The following is a 23,928-nucleotide window of genomic DNA, read 5'->3' on the forward strand; positions in this document are numbered from 1 at the left end:
GGGGTAGTGGCACCAATAGTTTTCTGCATGAAGTGGCAACATGCACAGAGCTGATTTCCTGTTCAATTTCAGTTCTCTCTCCGGAGACTGCAGATCACAAGATCCTGAATAAGAGGAACATGCAGACACTTTGTCAATGCATGCATGCTTCACCAACATGAGGCCATTATCGGACTCATCTAATATAACGGGCTAAGAGGCTATGTGGGACATGAAAATACAAAACGTTAACAAGAGAATCAAGTTTGTCTTAAGACACATTGGATACTGTGGAGACAAATGGAGTCAAAGGCTATTTCCATAAAGTAAGAGAGCATTACCCAAAAGATTGCTTTAATGTGAGATGTCTGCCTCGTTACTAACTTCCATGATAACAAGGATGCACCTGTGAGAGGTGGGTAATTATTTGTGCACCTGAGAGACATCTTTCAACAAGTAAACGAAAGCACCACAAAATATCACCATTTCAAGGACCTTGTCTGGAGAATGAGCATTGATGCAAAAGGAATAACACGGCATGCAGAACTATCCCTGTTAAGATCCGAACATTGCTACATGTTAAAGGATAAAAACAAATGTATTTGGAAGTGTGCTTATAATCAAAAGAGCCCAGCCTGCGTGCCTGGACATTTATGTTGCACCTATGAAACCTAAATGAATAATACCAGGATGTGCCATCAGTTTGAACTGTTGCAGCATAAGATGCAGGATGCCCTTGCATCAATAATACAAAAGGCCTGTTTTCATGTTTTAAAGACGCACATTTAAATCATGTACTCAACTACTGTCTGATCAGTATATAAAGTCATGATGGCATGTTGGATTGGTTCGCATTCATGTATTAAATATTGCATAAGAGGTGAAAAAGCTACATGTTGTGTAAGATGGAAAACTGAGTTCCTTTCTTTCCTGCATTCTGCTAATTTGAATTTACTCAATGATCACCTCTGTTCAGCCCCAAACGTAGGAAAGTCTGTCATAGGATCCCTCATGAGGTGTTGCTTTGTCTACAGTAAGCATACAATGTCAGAACGTGCTTAAGCCAGTTGTCCAGGCTGTGATAACAAGATGTTTTCATGCAACTAATAATTACAGATGTAAGCTTCACAATAGCAGTATCACAGAAAATACCTTTTTGTAATGTAACGCTGAGGACCTCTAGCGGCCGAAAACAGATTTTCTTCAGATGTATTTAAGCAAACAATGTACAATACCTTAATGTTTTCCAATATACCTAAAATGTATTATAGATTCAAAATGTATAAACCCACTTCAGGTCACATGATTAGGGAAGGATTTTCATAAAAGGGACTGCACACAGAGAGAGAGAGGACTGTTACTCATATTAACAAAAGGAGATGGCTGGCTGAAGTGATGCCAGACAACAGCTTGAAGGAATAGGGTTTGCATAGAGCCTGCAGAAAGATGATCTCATTTATTTTGTTTTTTTATTTTAATTTTATTAGCATCTAGTTTACAAATGAAACCTTTTATGCTACAACCAAAGAGATAAGATCAGAGAGAACACACGCATTTTAAAAGTTATACAACAAAATAAAAGGGACCTCATCCTTCATCCTTTCATTCATACACAGGTCCATCCACATTAGAATACAGTAGTCAGGGTAGTCCTTCGTGACCATCCAGCCTCACGTCAAATAGTTCCTCAATCAAGGCCAACAATGCGAATGTCACCGAGAGTCGTTTGCCTTGTTTCAATGTATCCCAACATTCTTTGGCTGATACCGTTCTCGACTCAACAAGGAATGTTCCAAGGATTCCACTTCTTAATAATCTCAACGACGGAAACTGTAGTAAGAGTTGAAAAGGAAATTTCGAAGTCTGTTTCCGGAATCGACATGTGTAGTCTCGGTCTGTTCCGGCCTTCCTTCTTTCTGTGACTTCCTTTGCTGGACGCAGGTTTAGGCAAAATCTCATAAATCCATTCCTTTGCTGAGGTGATGGAAACTTGCTCAAGTACGTTGGGATCACGCCTCATTTTCTATGGTCTCCAAAACCTCCACCACACATTTGTGAGGTATCAATCCTTTCCTGGGTCGTTATCTATATAGGTATATATATATATATATTTTTTACGTATACAGAATTAGTTATTAGGATCTCTTCTGTCAATGCTATATTTTCAAGGATGGATGAGCATATGTCTTTCCACTCCGTCAAAATACTCTCTTGTCCTTTCACCAGGGCAGCTTGTATAACAGAATTGGTATGACCCACTGGCATAGTGGTTGATTCGGGTCATTACAAATTCATGAAATTCCATCGCCAATATTATGTACAGTTTGTCACTGGTGGGAAACCTAGTTGTAAAAGGTGTTGTGGGTGAAAGGTGACTTAGAGGACTTATGTGTATTCACTGAAAATGGTGCTATGATAAAACCTATCAAAACCCAATTCAATATAAGATTGTTTTATTCAGAATGTTTCCATCAAAGCCATAACACATTATTTCAGCAATCATAAGGAAATCAATAAAACAGTTCCACAGCAATACAGAATATGTCACATAAACAACTGAGGGGAAAATTATACAAAACCTCAATTGACAATACCAAGCATGGAGGGTAGACTCAATCCATGACTCGTAAGGCATTACAATTCATTAATTCTCTATATACAATTTTGGAATAAAGTGCACAGTAGTAGTCAAGGATCATGTCCTGCAGTCGGTCAATTGCTATGATGCGAATGCTTCCTTCATTGAATATTGATGAAAGACATTGTATAAAGTGCAAAGTGCTATAGAGCTGGAAATCCCTACAGCAAGTGTATTTGATAACTCATACCAGTGGATGTTCCTTACCAATTCTACACCAGTAAGTGCAATGAGGATGGGTGTTAATGAGTAGTGCTATAAGCCGTGCATGAGAAATGTTAGACTTGACAGCAATTAATACTAAAAAAAAAACACTCTTGGTTACATGATAACATTGCAGGATGCCGTATACAATCAAACAAACCATTACAACCACAAATGAAAAATCAAAGCTATTATCAATAAAATGCATGTAGCCCTCAAACTTTAGACATATAAAATACACTTGTGAAGGTAAATGAATTGCAAGTTAAGAATCTGTTTCTTTTTCCCAATGCTGGTAGTCATTAAGCTTGGGAATAATTTTCTATCACTTTACATAGGTGCACTTCATTTTTAACAGACCGTGTACCTGTTTCGATGGAAAATTGGTTTCAGTTATCTTGCTCTTACCATTCTGTGCAACGGACAGAATAACAAAAAGTGGGCCTCGGTCTCATCTTCCTCAGTGCAGAAATGGCATTTCACTGAATGGCCTTAGCCCCAATTTGAAATATAGGTCTGGAGAAGGAATGTTCCAAGTCTTTATCTCAGGCAAACATTCCTCTCATTGACCTCCAGCAGATTGAGATTATTTTCAAAACCTAGATTACTTTTGAGTGCTAGATAACCACATAAGATGTGGGTGCCAACACCTTGTGCAAGTGCTGTGTGACATGCCCATTCCTTAAATGCCTCTTGGACCTTAACTTTGACACATATGGCCTCATTACTAGTTGGGTGCTATTCCGGCAGTAAATCCACTGGAAATACCACCCAACGGAATTACCGTTACTGCCACTTGGTCTGGCGGATCTACCGTGCCTTGAAACACTTGTGTATAGGTACGTTATAAATGCCATGTCATATCAAGTGGTGGTGGCAGTGTTTGTCCCCATTAATCTTGAGTCCTTAGGACTCCATTGGGTATTTTGGCAGAATTACCACGGCATTGATACTGGAGGTAAATCTCCCACTCCAGGGCCAAACTCGTAGTATGGCAGTGCGGGAAACGTGGTGGTAATTCCATTACTGACACTTCTTTTCCACACCACCATACTCGTAATGAGCCCCATAGTCTGTAACTGCATGGGTTGGTCAACAATTCCAGAAGACGGTTTGTGGTTAGCATAGCTTTAATAGTTTTAATGTATCTTATCACATCAACCAGGTTTCTACGTCAACGCTTTAGCAATGGGAGTTTCTAGAAAGTCCTTAAGCATTAGACCGTATGATGAGAGGCTCCCACTATTCCAGATTTATTCCTATTCACAAGGGGTTTCAGTTTGGCAGAGTAGTTAATGCCTACGAACCACAATTCAGTCCTTGATAACATTCAGGGAGAAGTATAAGGCAGACCCAACAGCCTCTTTAAAATTTTGTTTTCTTTAACTTCCAAAGTGTTTAATGTCGTGCCTCCCCATATTTCCACACCATAAACTAAGGAAGATACTGATTGGGCCCTATAGACCTCCATAACACTAGAGATGATCCTTTCACCATGTTGTTTTCAGAACCTTAAGACCGCCTCTCCTCTACATGCTAAGGTATCCACTCCGGTCCAGTTGTGAGGTCCACCTCTGTTTATTGTAATGCCTAGGAAGTGATTTGTGAGTACCACTTCAATTGTTTCCCCATCTACTTTGAATACCTGCTGTGAGGCTTCAACCTCAGTGGGTAAAATATGACTGTCTTAGTTTTCTTAGTGTTTAATTGCAAGCCTCTATTTTTAGCAGCATAAGAGCAGGTTCTGAGTAACTTTTCCAGTCCCTTAGGTGTTTTTGAGATCAAGTATGTGTTTTCTGCAAAAAGGAAGGTTGCTATCCTGTGACCACCCATACTCAGGGTGTGTGCCTATTGCCCCATTATGGTATCTATGAATCCATTTATATACAATGAAAAAAGTATGGGGGCCAAAATGCACACTTGGCTTAAAACCCACCTTGACATCAAATGATGAAGGAACGGCTTGTCCCTTGCCCGCCTTGTATAATTGTATAAATGCATAATTATCAGAATATAGGAGCCTGAACAAACGATCAGCTCACTAGGGAGTTGCATCTGCTCAAGTACCTGCGATAGTTTAGTTTGTGGGACAAGGTCAAAGGTCGTTTGCAGGTGTATAAACGCCAGAGAGAGAAGCTGCCTCTGTAACAATACATATTCATGTATCACTCATAATAATCTAAACGTTTGGTCAATGGGAGCAATGTTTTCTTTAGCCGGCTTGATTAGTGGAAAGTATCCTCTGCAATGCACACCAATTCTCAAATTGCTGCTTAATTAACTTACTAAAAACTTTCCCAAATGTGTCTAAAGGTGGCATTGAATGATAGTTTTGAAGGAGTACACAGTCGCCCTTTTTGTAGCTAGGTACTAAAATTGCCCCCTGCTAGCTGTGTGGAACCATTCCCAACAATAGAAATGAATTGCAAAAGTTTGTTAAAAAAGGGATGCATAACTCAATCTGCTCTTTAAAAATTTAAAATATCACTGGGATGAAAGCAAGCCCCATAGCTTTCACTGCCTTTTGGATCTGTAGGGCCATGAGAACATCTAAAGTTTGGAAAGGTGATAGCTCAGAAAGGGTACTCCAACGTGATCCAATAATATTTGATAGGGAATCAATGCATGAGTCCTCACTTTATAAGTTATAATAATATTCTACCCATTGATGTCCAGATATATTGTGGAAATGTCCATTGTCTCCCTCTAACATGCTTGTGTACACAAGTTGCCAGGATTCTTTTTTGTAGTCATATTTTGAGGCCATTTTAAGGGCTGCATATGTTACTGTGTTATTCTCTTTTTTATGAATGTGTTCATTGGTCATTTCTATTGGGTCTTTATATTTTTAGCGTATGTTATATGTTCTGGACATGCGAGCCATGTGTTTTTGGAAAAGAGAATAAGACTATATCCTAGGCAGTCTCTGCAATCATTTATAGACGATCAGAATGGTCCACAGCAGTGAGTGAGAAACACTAGACACTAGAACGCCTTATTCATTCACTCAGAGAAAAGAAACATCTAAAGATGTACAGACTCAATTAGAATCTGGAGAAGGATCTATTTAGGTCGATCAACTGTCTACAGCAGAAATTAGATCAATACATTGAGAACAATTCCCTTACATAGTAACTAAAATTGTGTCTAACGCAATTTCTGAGGATTTATGAAGACTAGTCTCATCACAGGACAATAAAGACTCTCAGCAAGAAAGAACAAGGGTATACACACCCTGAATAATGCTAATGTGGTGTGGCACAGAGCATACATGGCCTGAGTACAAGCAGCGCCCCCTACCCCCAAGATGCTAAGTTAATTCACTCCATAATCCGACTTACCCAGCGCAGTGCGTGGTGTGCCTATATGCCCAACAACATAATTAGATTACATACTTGTTTTGATACTGGAGAAAATAAAGTGTTTTTGAGGAATTTGGCCCTGCCTGATAAAAATGCTACATATACATGTGAACACTTTGGCCAAAAAAGCAGCAATGTTGTCATTAAAGTATATTGCGTTTCTTAGATAGAAACAAACAATTATGGGAGGAGTGAAAGTGGGTTTGTGTTGACAATAATGAGATTTAGGAAAGCAGGACAATTTCGTTTTTGTAGATAAGCTTCCTGTGGTTGAGAGTCATGCAGGCCTGGCAAATTAGTTTATCTTTATACGCTGTCTGTCATTGTGTAATATTGCGGGACTTCCCCAGGGTGAGACCACCTTTGTTTGAATTTGTCGTTAATTTTTAAAAAGATTCGCATGTGGAGAACGCTGTCTCTTTTCTTTCCCAGAATTGTGGGTTGGGACTATTGAATTAAGAGTCATTATATCAAGGAGTCTGCCTGACGTAACTATTTTACAATACAAATATACACCGTCCCCTCTCCTAATCTCACAGTTGATATGCTTTCTTATAAATTGTTAACAAATATTCATCCCAAATCTGCCCCAAAATGACTTCCCTATGTAGTTTCTCAAATAAATAAAGTGCATCTATAGATATGTCCCTGCCTTTGTTCAAATTTCAGATCTCAGTTTATTGTCACAAACTGCTTGGGTATTTCCAGTAGTGCTCATATTGGGAGACAATTAAATTCAATGAGCAAGGGGCTTGCCACCAAGTTGATTCTCGACAAATTTGTTTTCCTCAACATTCTTTACCTCGTTCCACTGGTACAATACTCGAGTATATGTGCCTTTCTCTTACGTTCTAATGTTTATCTGACGGCAGGGACGTCATTTAGGGGTCACCAGGGGTCGCACCTGCGATTCCTGAGGTCTCCCTTGCTACCCCTGTGGTCTCCCTTGGTACCCCTAAAAAAATAAATGAGATTTTTTTTTTATTTTTTATTGTTTTTTATTTTTACAAATCGAAGCTCCTGGGCTGTGGCCAATGCCATGTGACTTTGTTTCTAGAATGGCAGGCTTTCTGGTTCAGGCTTCTTAAAAAAAAAAAAACAGGGGGTTCCACAAGTGTAACACTTAAAGCAATGACCCTAAATAAGAAAGAATAGGAATAACAAATAATGTGTTGTTCTGGAATTCTATACAATAACTGCTAGACTCATTAAAGGTTAATTTCAGGCACACTTCAGCGGGACAGTCACTGATTTAGTCTGTTCTTAAACACCTAAAAATCACAAAGCAGACAAAATCCTCCAAAAAGCAGTTAGAGTAGAATAAGCATTTATCTCGAACTATGTATTGTGCTTTTCGCAAGTTGCAGTTATAGCATGTTATTTTCTGCCTATACATATGGTGATCCATTCTTGTATGAAATGTATATCACATTACAGTGATATTGTAACCATATTTTTAATAGTGTACTTAGAAACAATGCTATGTGATGCCACTTCCTGTTTTGTCAAGCGTAAACACTTGTGTTCCATCGCTTTCCGTGGCGTCACTTCTGGGAGGGGGTCAAATGACACCACTTCCCATGATGTCATCAGGGGTCAAGGGTCATGTGATGTCACTTCCGCTACCCCTGGCATTTTGGCGGAATGACGCCCCTGTCTGATGGTAGCAATGCATGTGAGTGCCTTTTCTCTGATATCAATGAAGAAACTTACATTTCTGGATGAATGCATCTACTGTGTAGGTTAATGTTCAATTAGGTTGTGTCCCTAAAAATCATTTTGTATTGGGCATTGTTGAAAATGTTAATGCTGCATGTCATAAATTGGAACCATTGGCAGTTAGTCTGGACTATTAGAAATGGGCATGATAATTTTAAACTGACAGCTAGGCATATTAAGCTTAACTGTGGCATAATTGAGAATACCAGCTTGCATTTTATCAGCGCCTTGACTGGTAATAGCAAACTTGCATACACAAACAACCCTGAAAGTATTTTTTTAGAACTTTTGATTTGCATTTTATTAACAAGCATACCAATAACGATGTGCACTAAGGGCCTGATTGATGGAAAATGTGCATTGATCCCACAAAGTTTGCGTACCGACAATGACGCTGCATGTCCCTATTTGCAAAGTTACAAATGCATGCTCTGTGTATTCATGGATTCTGTGTATTCATGGATTCAAACGCGCATTTCATTCCGACCCACAAAAAAAACCGATCTGCGCAAGGAACACTCACAACACGACCCTATGCAAACCAAAAACATAGCCATAGACCAACCTGTCAGCAAACCTCTGAGTCGAACTCTGACCCAACATCCATCACCACAGCGATACTGAGCGAAGTCCCATGTAAGTAAAGACTGCACCCCAACTACTCTGCGCGAGGTCGAACGTAAGTAAAGGCAGCACCCAAGACACTCTGTGCGAGGTCCCATGAAAGTAACAGCTGCACCTCTATGAACCTGCCACTGCCTGCTCCTAATCCCAACACACCCAAACTGCTGTCACATACCCCGACTGCACAGAAGCTCCCTCAAGTCCAGACCCCACCCAAAGGTCCCCCTCACATCTGATTCTACCCCCAGGCAGCCCCTCAGGTCCTCACACCCGCACCAGCCCCTCTCACCTCCAGCACTACTCCCAGGCAGTCCTGGCATCACCCACCAGTCACACTCACCTCCAAGACGACCCCCAGGCACCCACTCAGGTCCCCACACAACTCAACCACCCACCAGCCCCCTCACCTATGTCACTAACCCCAAACAGTCTACACACACCTCCAACACTACCCCTACAAACCTACCACCGCCCCCCTACTCCCAATGCACCCAAACTGTTGGCACATACCCCGACTTCACAGCAGCCCCCTTAACCCACACACCACCCACAAGTCTCTCTCACCTCTGACACTACCCCCTGGCAGTCCTGACACTGCCCACCAGTCCCCCACACCTCTAAGACAACCCCAGGCAGCACTTCAGGTCGTCACACCACCCACCAGCCCCCCATACCTCCAACACTACCCCCTTGCCATCCTCACACCACCCACCAGCCCCTCTCACCTCTGACACTACCCTGAGGCAGTCCTGACACCACCCACCAGCCTTCCTCTCCTCCGATACTACCGCAGGCAGCAACTCAGGTCCCCACACCACCCACAAGCACCCCATACCTCCAACACTACCCCCAGGCAGTCTTCACTCCACCCCCCAGCCCCCCTGACCTCTGACACTACCCTGAGGCAGTCCTGACCCCATCCACACGCCCCCCTGACCTGTGACACTACCCAAGGCATTACCCACACCATTCACCAGCCCCACTCAACTCTGACACTACCCCCAGGCAGTCCTGACACCACCCACCAGCCCCCCTCAACTCCAACATTACCTCCAGTCAGCCTCTCAGGTCCCCTCACTACCCACCAGACCCCCTCACCTCCAACACTACCCACAGGCAGAACCTTTTGTGTTTAAATATTTGTATTAAGATCAGTAAGTATATAAGATTCATACAACATGCAGGACAGCAGATTAGGAAAAGTAAATGCCACATACGGCTAGAGTAAGAAGTTCATTTACAACAGATTAAGGCAATATAGGAACCTCATATAGTATATATAAATGCTCTATTCTAATGCATGAAGTGCAGTTTCAAAGTAAGCTAATAGTTACATAACATATTTATAATAGACATTAAAAACACACAAGACACACAAGACTAACATGAGCACAAGGAGGGGAGGGGAAAGGGCATTATGTATCAGGACATGTATTAAAAATAAAACAAAATGGTCTTTAAAACTGACTAGGCATTACATTATCCAATAGGCCTAGAAATGACTACCATTTTAATGTATGCTTGTGCAATAAGGGTGGAGACACAGCATTGCATTTTTCCATTCTATGATGGTTGCATACTGAATTCCACCATAATTTAAAATGTACACCTTTGAGATTTTTCCAGTTGGAAGTAAAAGTCTGGATTACTACAGCAAAGGAGAAAATCAGTTGTACTTTTAAAATATGTTCAAGAGTTTTCCAGATCCTTCCCCAGAATGCTTTAATATGAATACACTCAAAAACCATATGCTTGAACGACCCTTGAGAACATAGACAACTCCAACATTTGTCATTTTGAGATGCTCCACTCTTAAAAAGCATAAGTGGAGTAATGAAGGCCCTATGGTGAAAGAAATACAGTGTTTGAAGTAAACTAGCTGAGACAATTACTTTAGATATATTAGTCCATATAGAAGGCTGGGGGGCATTGAAGGAGCAATATTGGTTCCAAGCTCAATGACATTTGAGCAGGACTCCAACAGTTGATATGGAAGAACTTTCTTTATAAAACATGGACGCCATAACATTAGGGTGGGATTGTTGTAAATAGCGTCACGAGAACGCTGCGTACCTGTTCGTCCGGTTGGGTTCCTTGGTGATGAGGCCAGGCTGTCAGATGATCCGAGGAGACATGACTGATGGCGCGGGGAACCAGCCCAACACCAGCCCGAATGGAACCGGATTGGAGGTGAACCGGCTCCCAACGCCACGGGTTGGCTCACCCCTGATTTGCGTGGCGTCAGGACAGTGCAAGCACTGGCAGGGGGAGCCTCTGAGTAGAAGGTTCAAGGTCCACAGGAGGCAGGGTGATCCCGACGGAAGCTGATGAAGATCAGGAGACCAGAAGCAGAACAGTACCTCCAGGAGCGAAGACTAGGCAGCAAGAGGAGCAGGCTGTTAAACGAGATGAGCACGGGAACCAGAAGGAGCAGTGGGAACTCAGAGCCAAATGGAATCAGGAAGGACTGAGCCGGACAGGAGGAAAGGGATGACAGGGACCAGAACCAAGGAGGGCCAGCGGGAACTCAGAATCAGGAAGGAAGCAGGATGGAGGGAGCGAGGCAGAACAAGGGCAGGGGGAAGACAACAGGAAAAATGGAAAGGTAACACAAGGGCAGCGAAGACACGATCCGTACAAACCTCGTTGAGACACGGTTTGGAAAAGGATCAGGGCTCCTTAAATAGGCCCACCAGCACCTGGGAGGCTTGCAACGCAAGCCGTGCCGCCTCCCAGGCATTGGATAACCCACAACGAGGCTTGAGCCGCAGATCATCCCGCATCGAGCATCCTGCGCACCGCGCATGCGCGTAGAGCGGACGCCCGCGCATGCGCAAAGCAGTGCGCACAGGAGACCCGGAAGCGCCCGAGACCCAGGACAGCCCCGGACCCCGAAGCCGGAAGCGGGGATACAACCTCCAGGACGGGGAGCGCCGTAGCGGGTAAGGAGACCCCAGGACAGGCAGCGTGACAGGGATAGATGAAGTCTTCTTTGGGCCTTATAGCTATTTGTATTAAAAATTAACAGATCATAATTTTCAATAATAGTATTTATTAGACTTACATATTGCTGCAGGAAAGACCTTGACGCATGAGATTTGGTCATGAACTCCTCAAGAAAGAGGGATACCTTGAATGAACAGCTGTTCTATATACTTAATGCCAAGAGATAGCCATGGTCACCAACAAATAGTTCTCTTGTTCATTTTTATCAGGGAGTTCATCCAAATATACTGTGATATAAACTGGGATCTTTTTGCACAAGGCACGAATAAGTATGAACGAAGGTACACAATAGAAACATTAATACTAATACTAGTGAAGCATCTATTATTATTATTGATGTGGGGACAGTCCAAGAGGACATGTGGGGAGACCATCACTCTATGAGAAACCAGTTGGGCACATTAGGATTATTAGGAATGAACCATAATTGAGCTTGTCTTAGAACAAAGGCTGTATGATATTTGCTATTGTCTGGGAAACCCACTCCACCTTCAGATCCGAGTTTCTTGAGTTTACACAACGAAATTCTCGTTTTCTTCCTACCCCAAAGAAATTTAAGGATACAGGAGTCTAATGATTTGAAGAATGAGGCAGGAATGGGAATAGGGAGCATGTATAGAAAATAGAGTATACTAGGCAAAATCATAATTTTAACAGCTTCAAGTCTACCCCACCAGTTTAGGAAAAGAGGTGACCATGTATTTGTTAGTTCCTTTTCTCTGGCGATGATATTTGCTTGGTTTTGTTAAATAATATTCTTAATGGAGGATGTAATCTGAATACCTAGATGCTTAATACTTGTTGGGCACCATCTCATTCCAGAACTTGAAAAGTGGTGGTTTGTGCAATGTATGTTAAGTGGTAAAATGTCAAACCTATCTGTGCTAAGTCTGTAACCTGATGCAAGGAAGAATTGTGTGATGATGCAAGTTAGATTGTGCAGACAAGTATCTGTTACATTCAATAAAAGTAATACATCATCTGCATAAGCAGCCGTTTTAATCTTAATATGTTTATACTGAATACCAATTATATTGTCATCCTGTCTTATTGCTTCTAGAAAGGGTTCCAATGCCAGGATAAACAGAAGAGTGGAGAAAGGACAGCCCTATCGAGTACCTCTATGAAGAGGAATTAATGGGCACATTTGATTATTTATAAAGACTGATGTTGTAGCATTGGAATAGAGTACTTTAACCATGGATATGAATGGATCGGGGATTCCAAGCTAAGTGATATCTTGAAACATAAAGCTCCATTCAACCCTATCAAAAGCTTTTTCAGCATCTAGTGCTATTGCTGCATAAGCATAAGGAGAATTTTGAATAATGCTAAGAATATTTGTAAATAATCTAATATTGGCTGAGGACAATCTAACTTATCCCACCTGGTCATTCTTAATCAAATTCGGAAGAAAGGGGATAAGTCTAATGGCTAGAATGTTGGAAAATATCTTACAATCAGTATTAATTACGGATATGGGTCTATAATTTTGAGCTAATTCAGGGTCTTTATTGGGTTTAGGGAATACAATAAGCATTGCTTCAAAGAAAGAACCAGTGTCTTTTTTATTAGTAATGAAGGAGGTATATAATTCATTAAGTTTGAGAACTAATATATCCTTAAAATGGGCAAAATAATCTATTTAGAAACCATCTGTGCCTCGAGCTTTACCCTTTTTGAGGTTTTTAATGGCTCTTTAGATTTCACTCGGGGATATGATAACAGTAATCTTTGCTTTAGCTTTTTTATATTTGAGATATGATGCTAACGCTTTGCCCTGTTTATTAGAAAACTGATATATCTTGGATTTATACTTTAAAATATTGGCACATGAGTATTCTCTAGCTAAGCTATTATACAGTATTCTAAGTTTGATGATTTTTTGGATGAGTAGGGGCGGAATTAGTACATATGTCTTCTGAGTGTAAGGACTTGATTTGTTTAAGAATATCTTCTTTTTCTTTTTGGAGTTTTTTCTTTTTAGCAGCCGTATAAGATATAATATGTCCTCTTAATATTGCTTCATAACAATCCCAGTTGTTATGAATGGATGTATCAGCCGGAGAGTTTTCTGCAAAAAAATGGGTATGCTGTTGATGAATGAATTTCAGAAACTGTTCATCTTTCAAAAGGGCTGAATTTAATCATCATCTGTTATATTTATGTATATTTTGTGTATTGAATAGTTTAATATGGACAGAAGCATGATCTGACAAAGCAATAGCTTCTATCCTGGCATCTAATAAGTGGTTGGTCAGGGATTTGGATATAAAAACATAATCAATTCTTGAGAAGGAATTATGAGGAAGGGAGCAGAAGGTATAATCTAAATAAGAGGGATGGATAATATGCCAGGTATCAATAAGACCTAATTCAGACACGAAGTTGGCAAATTGTAGGTGGGACTTAATGGTTTTAAAATGTACATTAGACTTTTTTTTTATCGAGGATGGGATCCATGATCTCATTACAGTCCTCCACATACAATGAGGTTATTAGGATAAGATTTGGAAATATGATTTCTTAGTTGAGTCCAGAAGACATTTAAAATAGAATATTCTATAGAATCAATTTAACTATGACCCATCCCCCTACATCATCTGTCGCTGAAGATAAGACCTTGCATTGAAGAAGATGTTTATTGATAAGGTAATAACTCAATTCTTCTTTCCATACACTGCACTCAAAAAAAACTTGGCCCACCCTTGGCCCACCCTTGGCCCACCCTTAAGTGCTTCAATTTGGCAGCTTCTGCCTGTGAAAGTTGGGATTCCTGTAGGCATGCAACAGATGGTTTAGCCCTATTAAGGTGTCAGAGGATGTTCTGCCATTTAACATGATTATGTAAAACTTTAACTTTCCATGTGGCTATGTTTAGTGCCATGGGTGACAGTGCTTGTAGTATAAGCAAACTTACAGTATATAATAATAAACTGGTAAGTTGAAACACATAGGGAAAAGAATCATGAGGGAAGGGGAAAGACAAACAAAAAGAACATGGAAGTGTGCAATTTCCATACAAATCAATTTGTGTATAAAGGAGAAGTGGGTAACTGGATACAGCCACTCCAAACCATATATAAGTGAAGTAAATAAGTAGTAGGGGTGGAGAGCCAAATCTGGATGGGCCACTCCGCACCCCATTCCAGCAGGAATATCATGTTATTGAAAAACATTCTGTGTCTGTACTCCAATTCATATATGTGGTCTTGTGCTATCCATCTCTTCTCTTCTATGACTTTGAATAAAATTGTTCAAGGCTAATGGGTCCTGAAAGGTAAACATGTGGCCATTTAGAGTGACCTTTAGAGATGCTGGATGGATGATCCCATATCTGGCATTAAGCTGCCATAATGCTGCTCTAAATGTCAATAATTATTTTCTTCTTGCTGCTGTGGCATTGGAAACATCCTGGGTTATGAAGATTTTGGTGCCTTCCCAAATAAGTGTCTCTTTCTGTTTTGCCTTATCCATTATGAGCAAGACATGAGTATAGTCCAGTAAGGCAAAGATTAATGTTCTCGGAGCATTACGAGATGGATTTCTAGGACCCACACAATGAGCTCTTTGGATGTTTAGTTGTAGGGGCGTGGGAAGATCCAAAAGTATAGGGAGCATGTTGTAAAGAAACTGAGTAGGATTGTCCCTTTCAAGGCTCTTGGGAATACCAGCGATACATATGTTGTTCCTCCTATTTCTATTCTCTAGGTTTTCTGTCTGCTTTTGCAAGGATAAAACTGTATTTTCCAGAGACTGCAGCTTTCCTGCAACATCTTCAGCATTGCTAACTCTTCTTTCCACTTTTTTTATTCTGGATTCGAATGTGGACCCCTTGTCATCTAGCATTTGCAATTTGGCTGTTGTGTCTTCCATAAAGGGTTTAAGGGATTTAATTTCAGTTAGAATAGCTTGCATAACTGTATCTTGCATATCATCCTTAGGTGTGGGAGAGTAACTTTTCTGTCTTTTGGGGACATTACTGGTGGATGTTGATTCCATTTCCATAGTGTGGCAGGATAAGTAACACTGGTTGAGAAAAAGGCTTCTGCTTCAGTTAAAATAATTTCCTTACAATGGCTAAGCTACGAGCTCAATAATAAACTTTGATTGTAGATAAGCAGCTTTCCTCTGCAATGATCTATGTGAGTATGCAGGAAAAATAACCTTAATTTTCAGTGTTCATAATAGAGGTTCATGAAAGCACTTTAATACAAAGCGGCTGCATTATCCACTCACAATTCAAGCATCAGCAAAGTAGGATTAACAGTATTTTCTGCAAAATAATTACAATGAGAATGGCATTCTTTTGTTTTGTATTTGCAATCCAGGTATTATATGTCAAGTTTTGGGTGATGTAAACCCAAGGAACTTAATTCACCTCAGGATCTCCCCATATCTGTTGTTATTTGTAATTATAACACGTTCTTGTTTAAAGTATCCAGTCAGCCATGTATCCAGAAGAACCTGTCAGCCTTATTCAGATAGATATGAGCTTTGTACCCTTCAGACATGCATATTTCTTGTTATAAATTTCAAGGTAAATTAAACAAAAACACGCTCTTATTTAAATATCAGCCATATGCCAAAAAGAAACCTTTCAGCTTGAATTTGTATACTATAAAACCCAAAAACGTTTCATCCTCAGAGCCTTACACTTTCTATTAGAAGATCAAATTGTTAATAAAACTCGTTTTTGATCAAAAAGACCTGGACTCTGTGTGTTAAAAGGTACCTTTAAACATGAATGTTCCTGTGTTTGGATACTTGCCTTTGTAGTGAAGCAAATGTGCTTCCCTATGTCCACAGAGCCTCTCAGCCGTGTCAGCCGAGCAGCTGAAGGAACGTTACAGCCTTTCTTCAGCGCGACCCCGCTGATCAACAGGTCATGCCTCCGAACATACGCAGTAACTCAGCAACATTACACGAGACACGGAGAAACTTCTCTGAGCTCCTTAATCTCTGCCCAATATCTTTAGAGGGAGCCAGTAAGTTATTCTTTGTTTGGCAAAATTCAGAGCGCAGACGAAAGAATTACATCTTTATGCAGGGTCGAGAGCTCGGATTCAGGCAGACATCTGCTATGGCGCTTGGCCACACCCCTTTCCCCACAGGCAGTCCTGACACCAACCACAGCCCCCTCAGCTCTGACATTACCCTGAGGCAATCTTCGCACCACCCACTAGCCCCCCTCTACTCCAACACTACCCCCTGGCAGCCCCTCAGGTCACCACACCAGCCACCAGACCCCCTCAGCTCAGACACTACCCCCCAGGCAGCCCACATACCACCCACCAGCCCTCACACCTCCAACCCTACCCTCAGACAGCCCCTCAGGTTCCCACACCACCCACTAGCCCCCTCACCTCTGACACTACCCCAGGCAGTCGTGACACCACCCAACAGACCCCCTCACCTCCAACACTACCCCCAGGCAGACCTTCAGTTCCCCACTCCACCCACCAGCCCACCTCACCTCTGACACTCCCCCCAGGCAGTCCTCACACCACCCACCAGCCCCTGTCCCCTTTGACACTACCCATGCAGGCCTCACAACACCCACCAGCCCCTCTCACCATGAACACTACCACCAGCATCCCCTCAGGTCCCCACATCAACCACCAGACCCACTCACCTCTGGCACTATCCTCAGGTAGTTCGCACACCATGCACCAGCTCCCTCACCTCTGACACTACCCTCAGGCAGCCCCTCGGGTCCCCACACCACCCTCCAGCTGCTCTCACATCTGACACTAACCCCAGGCAGTCCACACACTACCCACCAGCCCCCACACCTCTGGCACATACCCAGGCAGCCCCTCCGGTCCCCACACCACACACCAGCCCCATCACCTCCAACACTACCCCCAGGCATCCCCTGAGGTCCCCAGACCACCCACTACCCCCTCACCTCCAACATTACTCCTAGATAGCCCCTCAGGTCCTCACACCACCCACCACCCCCCTCATCTCCAACACTACCCACAGGCAGCACCTAGAGCGTGACAACATCCACCAGCCACCCTCACCTCTGACATTACCCCCAGGCATACCTGAAACCACCCACCAGCCCCCCTCACCTCTGACACCACTCCAGCCTGGCCCTGCCACATTACACCCCTACCATTCAAATGTTGACCAACCTACCTGAACTCCACTGGGCTGCCTCCAACATGGAACACACTGGCTGCATATTCTCCTCTAGTCTGAATAACTGGGGGCACTGCAGCAGAATCCATGTCCGTAGCTCATCACTGGAAACCCTGGTACATCACACTCACTTGCACAGCAACAGGACAGAGGAATGTAGCACCAGCTACAATGTGAATGCACCATGTACATGTGTCATAGTAAAGCAATATCATGAAATGTTATGTATCATTTTCCACATGTGAGATTGCAATGATCTCAAAGTGCTGTAAGTGAATGACTTAGGATGACACACGTCCAACACATCATTGATTGGAAGGAGTCACATGCAATTTGTGTGTGTGCATAGTAGCATGTAAACATCAGTGAATGAAGGGAGTCATGTAGGAATTCTAAGCAGTCAAATCCCCTGCAACAAGCACAGGTTGAACAGGCATGTGTTTGTGTGATGTCGAGGATGTCTGAGACTGTGGGAGCCATTGAGAAGGATAATATGTACAGCCAGACTCAAAACACTCACATGTGTAGATGTACGATTTGAGTGGCAGATGTGCAGCATGACACAAGAGCATCTACTGGCTGATAGCTGATGTGTGCAGGTGGGCGGCCATGCATTGGGAGGGACACATCTACCCAAAAACAACTGCATAATACTGTATAAGTGATGAGTGTATCCCACACATCCACAATGAGGCCCCCCGACCCACGTATCGGTCACAGAACAAATGCAATCCAAAACCATAGTAAATCAAATTCTGAATGTGAACAAAGAGACACCAACAACTTTGTGATCAAGAAACTCAAATCTATATTATAAATATGTATACACTACAGAAATAACTATGTGGAAGGTGAAAATGTCCAAGAATTAAAAATAGAAAAAAAGTCCCCAAACAATTCCACTCAAAGAACTATTTACATTGGTAGCGGGTTCAAATGTCACACATCACGTCCTGCAGGGCAGAGATGCATTCCCTGTTCTCCTCATGGAGGCCGGCCACTGTTCTATCTTGGATGGCTTGTAGGCCATCCAACATCCTCCTCTCCTCCTCCTCCGCATTCCTGCAAGCCTCCTCTAGGATGGAAACCCACCTCACAGTCCTTGTCTCCACCACCTCTCCCTGGCCCTGGTAATCCTTGCCACCCTAGCCTGCTGCCTTTCTGCCATCAGCTGGCATTGGAAATCCATGCAGATGCATACCATGGTGCTGACTCTCCTCCATTTCTCCTGCCAGGTGTTTGGACTGTCATGCCTGACTTGCCTCCTCGATGGAATTTGGCCCTGCGAGGATTGCCTCTGGCCACTCCTGGCTGCTGCTGCCGGGCCGAGTGTAGGCTCTGCAGATACTGCCGCCATCTGGATGGTACATGTTGGGGGGGACATAGCCAGCCCTGTCCCAAGGTGCCAGCTGTCCCAAGGCTGCCTGTCCCTGTGTCGGTGCCTGGTCAGGCACCATGACCACCCCTTTTGTAGTTTGGACTTGCATCATAGGCAGGGACGTGCTCATCACCAGACTGGGTGGTGTGGGTGGGATTGACTGAGAGGGGGCCTTGATGGGAATTGGCAAGGAAGGCCTGCAAAGGATGACTGGGGCACAGAGATGGCACTGGAGGAGGGGGAAGTTGAATGTGCCAGTGCACAGAGACCACGTGAGAGTAGCACACATGCCAGCTGGGTGAGGTAGAGGGACATCGAATTGTGATGATGTGAAAGCTCTGCACGAGTAGCTTTCACATCATCATGAATCACAGACATCTGCCGCGCAAGACCAGACAGCAGGGCATGCAACAACTTTGGGGTGATATCCTTCGTTTCAAGGGGGTCTTGGTCTGGGGAGAGGCATCTACGACGGTGGTCATTGCTGCAACAGATGGACCAGGGACAGGTGGTTCAGCAGCTCTCAACATGGTGCAATGAACATCCTCCCGTCCACGGCACAGGGGTGCAGCCTGAGCGCCCTCCTGGATGCCCTCACCAGAGCTCATGTGCTGGCCTTCACTTGCCTCCTCCTCCTTCTCCACAACTATCTCCATCTGCCTGGATGACACCCGAGGGCCTTCCTCCCTGGATGGTCTTTCTGTTACCGCACCCTTGCCCACAGCCACTGAGGAGTTCCCCACCACAACAACCTCCTGGGATGCACCCCAGCAGCTCCTCCCGATGTGTAACGCTTACCTTAGACTCCTCAGGGACACCACGTGATATTCTGAACTTCTCAGGGCGCGCAGTTATCTTTTGTTCACTACCCCAACTGGACTCTCTTTCTATACCACAAAAACAAATTACCACACAAAATGAATGAAAAGAGTTCTAATGTAGTGAAAATATTAAAAGGTTCAAACTCTTAAAACTGTGTAGTTCCGTTACCTTAGTTGGTGATTTGGTTAGCTCTCCATCCTGTTTCTGTGCAGGGGTGCATGTTCTGAAGAAGGGTCAAAACTAGGGAAGATAGACTGCCCAATATGAATTTTAGGTTATAAATAAATGCCTATGGTGAGGTGGAAAGAGAATAACCTATTTTCAACAACACAACCGTGACTGAAGAGGAAGGGTTGTTCTCTGGAAATCCAAAAAATATCTCAAAGGTGCTACTCCTAAAATATACCCAGTCAGGAATGGTATTGCAAAAAACTACTTACAAGAAAAAAAAACCTTACTGTGTCTAAAACCGAATGTGCACAACCCTAAACATTTTATGTTCCTTAATGTGTGGAATTAGTGTACCTAACTGTGACAGAAAAAACGGAACACTTCTGTTCTTAGAACAAAAAATCTCCTCACAACCCCCTAGCTCCGTAAGGCTAATACGATACGGTGGTTAAACATACACTCACCCTATAAGAACAATGTACACAGCGCACTAGCCTTTTAGGAACCGTTAAATCGGTATAGAGGAAAAAATGGGTAACGAATACTTGCTGTGGAAGGAGACCGAACAGGAGTGAGTGCCTCGAAAATCTCCTCACAAACCAAACACCAAAAGGAAATGCGTCTCCGCCAGCTCACACACTGACGAACGCAAACTCCACACAGAGTTCACAGAATTGTTGCCGCGGAATGGAACAGGAAAACAATGACCATGGCACTACAGAGAGGGTATCTATGGATTACAAGGGAAACTGAGGAATTCCTGTCAGAGGGATGAACCGCGGTAAGCGTCCGCTGACACAGCTGAAGACGCGAAGCGCCGTAGAACAAGGGGGGAGGGGCTTAAGTACTCCAGAGTGACAGAAAACTAGACCGCTTGCCCAATCTAGTGGTTGTAACATCAGGCGGCCATGTTGGTTGATGAGGAAGAGCCCCACCCTACCTATTCCTTGACCAGGACTTGTAAGCGGCCACCCAGGAAATTTTGGACATTCTTTTGAGAGGGAACCCCGTAGTCATGACAGTATTCCCCCCCAAGGCCCCTCCTAAACTGAATTCCCCCCTCCCTGGTTTGGACGGGTGGTTGCGGTGAAAGGTTCTGAGTAACCTAGGGGCATGAACATTCTCGCATGGTTCCCAAGTTCTGTCTTGAGGGCCATAACCCTTCCAATCCACTAAGTAGAATAGCTTATTACGCACAATCTTAGAATCTAAGATGGCCTTGACTTCATATTCTAGTTGGTCATTATCTACAACTACAGGGGCTGGTGCTTCGGAAATTCGTGTGTTTGGATTAACAGGTTTTAAAAGAGATACGTGAAATACTGAATGGATTTTCATGGTTTTTGGAAGGGTTAGCTTCATGGCCACAGGATTGATGATTTTTTCAATAGCAAAAGGTCCCAGGAAGCGGGGAAGGAATTTTCTAGATCCCTTCAAGGTCAGATTTCGAGTGGCTAACCAAACCAAATTTCCCACTTCATACTCTGGTGCAACACATCTTTTGTCATCGGCAAATTTCTTCTGGGATTCCTTAGCCACAGATAATTGTTCTCGAGCTTGAGCTATGGCAGTGGTGATTTTTTCATGCAGAGATTTTACTGCTGGCATTTCTAACGGTTCCGGTGGATCGTAAACTGAGGTACGTGGATGTCGACCATGCAAGGTGTAAAAAGGACTCAAACCAGTGGAGGAATGGACAGAATTGTTATATGCATATTCAGTTATCCACAAAACGTTCAGCCAGGTGTCTTCTAGTTGATGTAACATACATCTAAGGTACTGCTCCAAGGTTTGATTGGTTCGCTCAGTTTGACCGTCAGTTTGGGGATGATGACTGGTGGACAAACGTACATCGATTTTAGCCAATTCACAACACTTTCTCCAAAACTTGGAGACAAATTGGCTTCCTCGATCAGAGATTATCACCATAGGAAAGCCATGCAGCTTCACAATATTCTCCAAAAAGGTTTTTGCCAGCACTGAGGCTGATGGTAATCCTTTCAATGCTATAAAATGCACCATCTTGGAAAACAAGTCCACCACCACCATGATCGTGTCAAACCCTTCACAAGGAGGCAAATCTGTGATGAAGTCCATGGAGATGGTGTGCCAAGGGGTTGGTGGCACATTCAACGGCAGAAGCAAGCCAGCAGGTTTCTTTTTTTGATTCTTGTTTTGAGCGCAGTTACCACAAGTTTTCAAATGCTGAATGATATCTTTTCTCCAAGTAGGCCACCAATATGACCTCTTAACCTTCTCCATGGTCTTTTTGATTCCGGGGTGACCTTCCAAAAGAGCGTCATGGTAGTTGGTAACCACTTTTTCTTGCAGTTGTGGCGTGGGCAAGTACAACCGTTCCTGATAAAAGGGAAGGCCCTCCTGCACAGTAAAGCCTTCTCCTCTGGATTCCCAGTTCAACAATTCATCCTGCGTAAGGTGGTTTTGAATTTCCATTTTTAATTCTTCAAGGGCAGAGTCTGTCGTGTTCATTACTCCCAGGATTTTTTCTCCAGAAATTATCTCCACAGGATTCACCGGCACATAGGCTTCTTCCCCGTTACCCATTCGTGACAAGGCATCCGCCTTTCCATTTTGCACTCCTGGTCTGAAGGTGAAATACAAAATCATACTCAGCGAGAAAGAGAGCCCATCGTAACTGTCTTGAAGATTGTGCCCGTGCAGAGCGTAAGTATTGCAAGTTCCGATGGTCGGTGAAGATGGTCACAGTGTGTCGTGCGCCCAGCAAGTGATGTCTCCATTCCTTCAAGGCACAAATTATAGCCAAAAACTCCTTATCTGTAATGGTGTAATTCAATTCTGCAGCGGAGAATTTTTTAGACCAGAAGGCTACTGGGTGCATTTCTTGGGTGCCAGGATCACGCTGAGACAACACAGCTCCCATTGCTACATTTGAAGCATCAGTTTAAACCACAAACGGAAGATCAGGTCTCGGATGTTGTAGAACAGGTGCAGCAGTAAATTGTTCCTTTAGTTTCTTAAATGCCTCATCAACTTCATTAGTCCATTCAAATTTCCTGTTTTTTCTAAGTAGGGAGGTGATAGGATGAACTAGGCGAGAGAAATCAGAAATAAACCGCCTATAGAAATTTGCAAATCCCAGAAAACTCTGGATTCCTTTGACAGAAGTTGGAGCAGGCCAAGACAGGATGGCGTCAACTTTTCTGTTATCCATTTTGATTCCACTTGAAGATAGAATGAACCCCAAGAATTCAATTTCGGGGACATGGAAATGACACTTCTCCAATTTCACATACAGAGAATTTTCTTGGAGCCTTTGAAGCACCGATGTGACATGCTTAACATGATCCACCAGGTTCGCAGAGAAAATTAGAATGTCATCCACATAGACCACCACACAGATGTCCAGTAATTCTCTAAAGATATCATTCATAAAGGACTGAAAGGCAGCAGGAGCATTGCAAAGCCCGAAGGGCATGACTTGATACTCGAAGAGCCCGAATCGTGTTCGAAAAGCGGTTTTCCACTCCTCACCTTTCTTAATGCGAATGAGATGATAGGCACCTCTAAGATCAAGCTTGGTGAATATTCGTGCCTGCTTCACCTGATCCAGCAAAGTCGAAATAAGGGGAAGAGGATAGCGGTTCTTCACAGTGATTTGATTCAGTGCTCTGTAATCTATGCAGGTTCGCAAATCCCCTTCCTTCTTGGGCACAAAAAAAAGAGGAGATGCCACCGGTGACTTGGACGGTCTAATAAACCCATTGGCCAGGTATTGATCCAGATAAGACTTCAGATGCGCATTTTCTTTTTCAGTGAGGGCATAAATTCTGCTGCAAGGAAGCTGAGCCCCTGGAATGAGATCGATTTGACAGTCATATGGTCTGTGCGGGGGC

Source organism: Ambystoma mexicanum, chromosome 7q (genome assembly GCF_040938575.1).
Source record: "Ambystoma mexicanum isolate Mex_15411 chromosome 7q, UKY_AmexF1_1, whole genome shotgun sequence".
NCBI classification, from domain to species: Eukaryota; Metazoa; Chordata; class Amphibia; order Caudata; family Ambystomatidae; genus Ambystoma; species Ambystoma mexicanum.